The 10,311-nt window shown below is 34.2% G+C and overlaps 1 long non-coding RNA gene across 1 annotated transcript; it reads right to left on the bottom strand.

Moving 5' to 3' along the window:
- Positions 1-7,427: 7,427 nt before the first annotated feature.
- LOC126631208 (uncharacterized) lies at positions 7,428-9,562 on the bottom strand. Its single transcript, XR_007626321.1, has 3 exons — positions 9,200-9,562; positions 8,210-8,243; positions 7,428-7,620 (listed from the first exon to the last, which is right to left on the bottom strand). It is a non-coding gene; the product is annotated as an uncharacterized LOC126631208 (long non-coding RNA).
- Between the last annotated feature and the right edge of the window lie 749 nt (positions 9,563-10,311).

Below are 10,311 nucleotides of genomic sequence, written 5' to 3'. Positions count from 1 at the left end.
ATGACAACTTAATGAATAATGATTCACAAAGGCCTAATTAGCCCAAAATACCCTAGGGCCGGCCATGATGCTAAGGGTAGTGAACTTGGACTTATTTACAAGTTTGCCACTCAAATGAATAAAGGTATAAATATGACTTTATAGCCTAAAATTCATTAGGGTTTTGTTTTGGGGAAAATTGGAGAGAACATGTCTCTCCATTTCTCTCTAAAGAGGCCGGCCACCTTGGGGGGTACATCTAGCAATCCTACTACTCCAAGGTCACTCATATCTTCTCCAATCTCTCCTTGGTGAAGAGACTTAGAGGTTCCCTATTTTGGGAACTTGGAGAAACCTATTCTTCCATCCAAATCCATAGATTTAAGATGCAAGGAATGAAGGCCCTCTCTTTGGGTGATTAGCCTTTGCTTATGCAAAGAGGAATCTTCAAAGGTATAAATTTCAACTCACTTTGTTTTGAGTTGATTAATGGTTCACCAATCTACTAGGCTTTGAATTTCTTGGTTAATGTTTTGTTTTTAAGTGCATGCTAGCATGATTCCGCCTTTAATTGTTAATTGCATGCTATATGATGTTGCTTAAATGAACATGTTTTCACAAAATTATCCTTCAAGTGGTATCAGAGCCTAGGTCTAGTAGTTGGTGAATCCTTTTGGGTTTTGTAGTTCATAGTTTGTGATTTAAAAGTTGTAATATGTTACAAGCTTTATTCTTGTTTTTTGAATGTAAATTTTGCTAGAAAATTTTCCATCTCAAATGTTGTAGATGTAGTTCATATGAGCATGAATATTGGAGCTAAAATTTGGTGCCATGACTTTGGGAATTTTCGGCCAAATACAAAGGGTGGATTTTTGGGTTCTTGTTTGACTTGTTAAAAGTGTTTTCAAGTGACTTTTGGAACCCTTACGTACCCTAGTTTGGTTAGATGTTATTTCCCTAAAGTTTGAATGGTTTTGGATTGTTTTTGGGTGAAAAATGTTCATGGAAAATTTTGAGTTTTTTCATGAGTGTTCTTCATTGTTCTTGACATTTTTGCCAAGAATAAAAAGGTTTGTGTTTTGATTCAAAGTTTTGATTAATTTCATAAAGTCTTTGTTTTGTGTTGATTGGTATGAAATATCTATCATCAAAACATTTATATTTTTTTTGAAAGGTGATAGAAATTGTGATGGATGTGTGTATTTATGTCACAAACCACTTGCAAGGCTTTATAAATTTGTTGAAAAAATTTTCAAAATTTTGTGGACTAACACTCCAAAACCGGCCACCCTATTATTAGGGTTCTTTTGGGTCTTTTATGCAATTACTTAAAGTTTTGATACTTTTGTGTATTTGCACTTTGGCCCAAAAGTTTACGTTTTCACGTTTAGGTCCAAAAACGCTAAAGGACAAATTGTTTTGCTCCTTTAATGAAGTTTTTGCATTGATTAAATTTTGGGTTCTAGTGTAATTACATGAAGTAGTGGACTTTTGTGTCTTTACAAAGTGACCCCAAAAGTTTTGCAACATAGCCCAAAAGTTGAGGTTAATTGCTTAATGACCCAAATAAGTTGTGGTTATTGCATGATGGCCCAAATTAGGTTGAGAACAAAATTGTTTTGTCTCTTTAAATGAGAATTGGATTTTCATTTTGTTTAGCTCCATTTAAATCAATTTTATGGATACAAAAACCAAATGAAAATGTTGCATTCAATTTAATTAGTTAAAGTGTTAATTAATTAAAGGGTGATTATGAACCTAAGCCTAATATAATTGAGCTATGTGAAAGGCCGTTTCAAATTTGTTTGAACCATGGGAATGTGTAGATTAGATTTTGGTTGTAATTTGATTTGATCAAATGTTGTAAAAGGGCTTAAGCTCTTCTTTACTTTAAGGTAATTTGTTTTATGCAAATGTTGTAATGAGCATAAGCTCACCTTTACTTTGAAGTACTTCTTTCTTGCTTTATATGATATGCATGAAAATGAAGTAGTTGGGTCCAACGCCCCTAAGACAACACGCTTTAATGTGATTAAACGCGTAACTAAAATCAATCTCCATCCCTAGACCGAGATTCAACACAAGGCTCGTGTTGAATCTAAACAAAGGTTCATAGTCATCCTAAGGCCCTAAGGCAACTATATAGTCCATCAAATGAATGCAAAGGTTATGTTAGTAGTATCATATACTCTTGCTTTAAAAACCGTTTTATAAGCATAGTGGGAGTATTATATACAACTAAAAACAATCATATGGACCAATAGTTGTAATAGGACCAAAATTGTTTTAATAGAGATTAAAATGTATGTTTATATGTGATGAGACCTAAAACCCTCAACCAAACCCTTATTAAGTTGATAAGCGAAGAGTGCTTTGAACACTCTTTCGTGGCCTTCCACCGTGGTAGGCTCCAATCGTTTGTGACTCGTACACCGGCTTCACCCTATAATGGGGGAGTACAAAGTGCGTGCTTACACTCAGGAGGAGTTTTATATACATACATGATGAAGTGAGGTAGGCAACGAGTTTAGCCAACATGATATAATTCTGAGGCTATGCTTGAACCCCTACACGAACTAGGCATGGTGGGAATGACTTAACTAAGTGCAATGACGCCAACATGATATAATTATGAGGCAATCATTCTCTAGAGGCCAAATAAGATGGGTACTTGCATTAGATGCAAATGAGTAAGCGTACTCTCTCATTATTATTAACGCTAGCCAACATGATATAATTCTGAGGTGGGCTTGGTAATAGTGAGCCTCCCATAACCTACTAAGAGTTTCCTCCAAAACTCTCGAATTCCAATGAGGGATATGGAATTTGCCAAAAATAGTGGGTGGTGCTATTTGATTTAAAGACCCGAATCAAATGGCTTAAAATCAATCAATTTATATTCGTTATGTATTTGTTTACCAATATATTTGCAAACGCTATCCAACACTTGACAAATAAAAGCCGAAAGTTTAGTTTCCGGACTTAGTACTACAAAACCATAGATTGTCTTTAATGGCTTGTAAATGTACCTAAGTAGTCTCATCCTCACAATCTTCCTATTGATAATGTATCATTAGAAGAATATGTTAGAAAAGTCTATCATAAAGAGGACAACAATTTTAAATGTCATAATTCTTCAATTACAAATTGTTGTATGAAGAAATAGGAGTTGCTTTGAACAACTCTTAGTCAATGCAAACACTTAGTGCTTGTTTCTTTGTTACATGAACAAGGAACTTGAGAAGAAAGCACAAAGGCATGGACACTTTATGTGCCATGCTTCTTCACTTACAAATTATTGTATGAAGAAATGAGAGTTGCCTTGTACAACTCTTGAAAATTTGTAATTATGTTTAGAACATAATGGTTGGTTGACAAAAATAGTCCATTAACATGGACTTACGATGATTTTGAATCATTGAGTGTTGAAGTGATAAACCACTTAGCGAGACGGAAACTAGGCAAGGACTTCACCTTTGTTTCCCTACACTAATGGTTCACTAAGTTTATTGTAAACTATGTAGTGAACAATAACCACATGCTCTCCAAAATGTTTGATGTGTACAACACAATTGAAATAAGTTTCAAGAGAGATAGTGGAAGTTTAGGGACCATGACTAATGTAGTCAAAGGTGAAAGTCAAATGAAGAACATAAGAATTAACTCCAAGGGAACAAACTTTCTTTATGAAAGGATGGACATTGGAAGGGGTATTTGCAAGAAATGTCTTGCAAGTGTCAAGAACACGCCTTTCGAAGGTGTTGTAAATTGTTCTTGAATAGTTCAAAACAGTTGGTTCTTCTACTTGAATGCTTGATTCCGTATTAGTAACTATGTTTTACAATCGTTGTAAAAGTGTGACTAATAAGAAGTAGAAGATATATGAGAGAAAGAAAAGGTGCTTCACATTCGGAACGTGAATCAAATGTAGATCTCTGCGAAAGCAGATGGTACTTACTTCCTCATATGAACTACCAAAGAAATTGGAAAAACATAGATTGTCTTTATATTCCAATTTTAAGGAACTAAATTCCGTCACTATGTGAAATGGATAAATGTTTTGTTTGACAAAACAATGTTCTTTATTAATCAATGATTGGATTATGGTAATCTAATTAATTATCTCTATAGTAGAGATAATATGGTAGTGTTAACTGTTTAGAAAATAATGATGCTTAAAACCCAAAAGGTTGCAAGGTAGTGACTAATCCCAACTAAAGTTGTGATACCTCTAAAACATAAATTACGAGTTGGTCATAGATGGATGCTTTGGATCGTTAGATCCGGATCCAATACCTTCTTGTTAAAATTATATAGAGGCGAAATGTTCGAATCTTTATTCTTTTGGAAAGAAGAAAGAATCACAAAGTTGTTGAGGTTAATTCACTTAGATGTTAGTGGCACTTGTCCACAAACATAATACTACTCATGTTGGATAACATTCACCGAAGATCACTCTCGGTTGGACTATAGTTTATTTTGAATAAACAAAAGCCCGAATACTTTGCAAAATGTTTCAAAGAATTCAAGAAATGTAAGTTGATGAGTAAGACATCTAAAGTATTTACCTCCTTAGATTTGATCCAAGGAAAGGTAACACTTTAAATGAGTTACCTTGAAAGATATCAAAGAAAATAGCATCATAAGATAATGTATTTCTCCATTAGGAGAAGAACGAACTCGAATAAGATTTAGTTCGTTAGATGTTATCTATTACCCATATATAGGATATATACTTCTAAAACAATATGATTGTCAATGAGAAGATCTTCCAATATTTTCATGACTCCATAAGATGTAGTTGGAAAGAAAGACAAATCTTAAGCATGTTAAGATTTGGGGTTGTGTGCTTATAAGCAATATTTGTTTGATAATAATCTTGTGGGATATCCTTAAATTAACTTTTGGATATCGCTTCTATAAACCAACTAACAAATGTTGTTTTGTTGGGTAGTTCATTGTAATCCTACAATGTGATTTGCCTAAGAGCAAATGAACGAGGGATAGAACTCATAGAATGGTTCTTTGAGAGACAAGAAAGTAATCAACAAATATAACAACCTAGTTCCTATACCTCAAGCTCCAAGGTAGTCGATAAGGATTTATAAACCGTCTCAGTTAAATGGTTTGAACTTTATGACTATGTCATAGAGTTGCACCTCTTAATTCGAAAGAAATAAGAATGAAAATCCTTATGACTACATTGAGTGTATATATGATATATACTCAAGGAAATGGTAAAGTACCATTTAACCCGAAATAATGAAACCTTCATAAGCTAATTGGTAGCTTAAGGTGACTACAATCAAAGAGAATGGTTGACTTTGAAGGAACCATTTTTGACGTAGTCTTAGTTTCAATTAATTCGAAGATTGCTAGCTACAATTAAATGGTGATTCAATGTTTGGACATAATATAGGTTTCCGAAACCATTATTAAGATAGTCTTGATAATATATGTCTAAAACTATGAATCACAAGACATGTAAGTTGTAGAGATCCATCCATCATGGATCTTAACAAGCTAGTGGGAGCTATAAGCGTCTTATGAGAGAAAGATCAAATTGTTTGATTTCTCATAAAGATGTAAATGAATCTTTTGTTTACTAGGTTTACAAAAGATTAGTGGGAGTTAATCATGTTCCTAAAAATTTAATAAGTATATGATATATTAATTTTGGAAATGAAAAGAATATTTCTTCGTTAAAGTTATGACTTTAAACATTCTATAAAGATAGAATGTATATGGGAGACATAGTCTATATACATGGGATGGAAATCTATATTGATAGATTTTGGGATATAATTTGATTATATCAATCCCTAATAATAGACAAAAGATGCTAGGAAGTTTCTCATATGATGATAAACTTTAATCAGAAGAACAACTCTAGTGAGACTAGGAGGTAGCTCTTCTCAAAGGGAACGTACCCTTTGACTCCCAAAGAAATAATGCATAAATAGAATCCTTTATGCATACGCAGAAAGGTGATTTACGTATTTCATATTGTATGAAAAACGTTGATATGAATTGTACCTAGAACGGTACAAGACGATATCAATGTAAGGCCAGGATCAGAACCATGGCAACTGTCAAGTAAGTCCTTAAGTATTTAAGAAATGCTAAAGGATAGATTCCTCAAAGAATGAGGAAGAATTAGAGTAACGTAATGGAAGCGTAAATGTATTAGATTATGAATCTAATCCATCATTGGATGTTTCTTCATTATGAATGAAGAGATAAACGGATATGTCTTTATTATGACTAGAGAGATATTTGGATGGAAACATTAAAGTAATGACTTTAGTGTGTTCCATTATGAATGCAAAATATATTGCCATATAGAAGTTTACAACAATGTTGTTTGGATGGGAAAGTTCATTTAGTGAACTCTCTATTCGGTTCCAACCAGAAAGTGTATCTAGTGTACTGACACTATGACACTAATGGGGCGATAGCTCAAGCCTGGGAATCAAGGTCTCATCAAGATCCGAACTCATATGAGAGACTGAACCACATGATTGAGAATCATGTATAATGGTGACGTCGTTATTCTCAAGGTTGCTTCTATGGATAACATATAGATATCCATTGCCTAGGCCTACTATTCAGCCATTTATGAAATGACTACAGAAGAGGTATCATCACTGATGACTAAGCTGATTGGCTCTAGTGCAAGTGGGAGATTGTAGGAAATGTGCCCTAAAGCCAATCATATGATGATACTTTACGGACATTTTACATGTTAAACTAATCTAGTTTAACTATAAAGGGCAAAGATTATTGTTTGAGCCGTCTCATATAAATGTTATATGCTTAAACGATAAAGTCCAAGGAATATGTGATTGGGAAATGCAATCTAATGAAGTTAGATTCATGAGACCATTCTTTCGTAGACACATCCTAAATGTTCCTGATCATAGGATTGTCAATTGGGCATTGACAGTCCGTCAAGATCGGTACGTGCTATGTCTTCTCTCAGGGAGAGTGACTAGTCTCGAGTCATTGGTGTGTGTGACATCAAGACAAGTACGTAGGTGCTCAGTAGAGAATGAGTTCACTGAACGTGATCGACGAAGAGTTCTCATACTCATGTCACATGAGAACTCATGGTTGAGATAATGCAAAGTAGTCATTTGACCTGAGGCATCATAGTTGTCTTGTGGTTAAGTCCTTGATCTTTGATTATGTCAAAGTCACTCCATCATGAGGGTGTCCACGGCATCGTTGGGGTTAAGCCACTTAGCCATGGAGGCAAGTGAATGCGCAACAAGGGATCTCTAACCTTCAAACTGTTTGAGGGAGAATACTCTATGATATTGTCACGCCCCAACCCAAGGATTAACGTAACCCTTGGTTTAGAACGTGAATCACACCTTAATTATAAGCTTAACTAATATAATTAAGAATGTGACATGAAATAAAAGCATGTATAACTCACTTGGAAATAAAATTAACTGAATAACATATTCATTATTGAAAGTTTCAGCCAAAATTACAACTTATGAACTACTCAAAGTTCACACAAAAGTAGTTCTTTATTCAAACAAGAGAGCAAAAGCCAACAAGCTCATCTTTTTATTTCTTCTACATAATTACACAAAAGACAGCAAGCAGACTTTTAGGTTTCTGGTTCTGTACCTGCAAAATTTCATTAGGGTGAGCTTAAAAAGCTCAGTAGGGACATATACCTTCATTACTAAAATAATAAAGTATAATTAAGACAACAGAACTAAAACCAAAATCAGAATGGTGCATAAGTATGCAATGCAAATGCCTTAACTATACCCGTTAATCCACATAACTAAACACCCAGACCTTGTACGTCCCATTCCGTACTTATACCACTTGATCCCGAGTGTTTAAATATATGAACTAACCCCCATCCCTAAACATCCCCGAACTCCCCCTTTTGTTAGTCATCTTGCCTAAACTCTTCGTCTCCAGTCCCGAATTACCCTTAAAGAATCTGTGCACTGTGGGCTCGCCTGAGACCTGGTACCTACTAAGAGTTTGGCTCAACTACACAAAACTAATAGTCACCACCTTAGATTCCCGAAATTCTTTCCGACAATCCCACTTTACTCCCACATCATGGACCCAAATTTCATTTCGAACATTCATTATACTCAATTACCCAATAGAAACATGCATATCAAACTTGTATATGTACTTAAGTAAGAAATAATTAAATTCATATATATATAGAAGGTTTCCCAGAACCCCCTACCTTGAATTCGATTAATTTTGCTTCTCTGAAGAACCTAATCGGAACGCAAAAATACAACCAAAAACATAAACACAAGTAACACATATTAGAAACCAAACTAATTGTTCAACCACAAAATTGATATTATCTAACAAAAGTACATAAATTCTGGAATCTTATAACTCAGATAATGTCACTCAAATCAAGTAAAGAGAACTAGAAAGGAATCTGGAAAAGAAATTAGGTGTGCTAAAAACAGAACTTTGCATCTTCACAAAATCTGCAGAAAAACAGCACTATTGAACCAAGTTTAGACTCATTTTTGAACATTCAAAACTAAACCAAATCGTGTAATATTACATGGGTTTTGAAGTTCGTGTTATTTACTTTAAAAGCATATAAAGTTTGTAGAAAACGGAGCTCTAAATTGGAAGTTATGCTAAAAGAAAAATGGAGTCTTGAAACTGGAAATCCAGTTTTCTGCTGCTGTTTGGCAGCTCGCGACCCAAATTTAAATAAGGTTTTGATCAACCAAAACTCAACGGAACTGAGTGAAAACAATTGGGTTACAATCATGGACATATATATTTTCAACACAATAAAAGTTTTCTCCAAAGGAGCACATAAAGACCTATGAATTAAGAGCAAAATAAGACCACTAGAAACTTGAGTTTTCTCTGAAATTTTCTACAACTTACATAACAGTACACTTCCAATTCATAAAACCCAAAATATTTCCAAGTAATCCAGAAATCATGTATACAACACCCAAATATAACATGACTCAACATTAACAAGAAATTGACTTTTTGAACCAAACCCTTGATCAAGAAATTTGATCTACACACCCAATCCGAATTACCCAACTCTAATTCAAGTTCAGATTAGTTCATTGTACAGTAGAAAACCCTAATTAAAACTAAGAATTCCAAATATATCTCATGGCAGTTTCAATTCAACTAAGGAAATTAAATTCGAAAAATCTAAATAATCAAGGAACAAGAAGTTTACCCTTCAAATCTCTGAATCCTTCCTTCACAATCACGTTCTCTAACTCTCAATTTCTCTACCCCTTTTTCGATTTTTGATGCTTTCCCACTTCTCTGCAACCCCTTTTATAGTTTCTCTAATCCTACTAACTCCTATCAGAGTCCTAATAAAAACCTAGCTTCCTAGGTCGTCCACCTCCTGCTTATAGACCTCTGTGTCTCTTCTCCGTTCACCCTCCGCTGAACACACTCCTTGGTGAAATAGGAGATGAACAACTCTCTATGACACACTCCGTTGACCAATCAAAGGTCGACCTATCACAAGGTGTCCTAATCCCTATCCAATTTTTTTGTATGAAGAAAGAAGATTTTTTTCCTAAAGATATGGAAGCCACCTCCTCCCAGCTTACTTGTTTCCATCGCTCTGAAAGGAAGAGTATGGAAGGATGGTATTTTCCTTTCTTTTGTAGAATAATATTTTATTATTATTATATATATTTTTTTTTGTTTTTTTTAATTTTTTTTTTTTAACAATAATAGGAAATCTCATAAATAAAAAAGTATATTATTAAAAGCTATTAAACAAATAAACACTAAGTAGACTAAAATTTTGGATAAAAACAATTATAATCACACTTCACTCTTAATTTAAACGAGGGATATTACAGATATGATTTAGAATCTCTGGCCAGAGTATGAATGAGATTTAGAAAAGTCGTTCTAAATCACATTCAAGGAAATCATATAAGCACACGAATCACATTGGATAGTAGACATGAACATATAAACTATCAAACCAAACAATGTGGTCAAGAGTATTAGATTAGAGAAAGACCGTATTGCATTTGTAATCCCAAACTGAATAGGTTCTCTGACCTCTTCTGATTAGCTTGGGTAACCATGATATGCTGCTAGGTGTCACTCATGGTTTGTGGAAGCCCTAAACGTGTGTAATCACTAAAGGGAGAATTGAAAGTAAGTTTCAAATTCACAATCGATGTAAAAATGGTTTTAATCGCCCACTGCCTCGCTAAAAGGAACCTAATGGATCGCACACCATAAGAGGTGGAGATTGGAGATTAAACGGAGATGAGTAAGAATGATTAAATGGTTTAATCATTTATTTATGGCAAG

This window comes from Malus sylvestris, chromosome 8 (assembly GCF_916048215.2).
Source record: "Malus sylvestris chromosome 8, drMalSylv7.2, whole genome shotgun sequence".
Lineage (NCBI taxonomy): Eukaryota > Viridiplantae > Streptophyta > Magnoliopsida > Rosales > Rosaceae > Malus > Malus sylvestris.
This window is presented reverse-complemented; position numbering and strand designations above follow the sequence as displayed.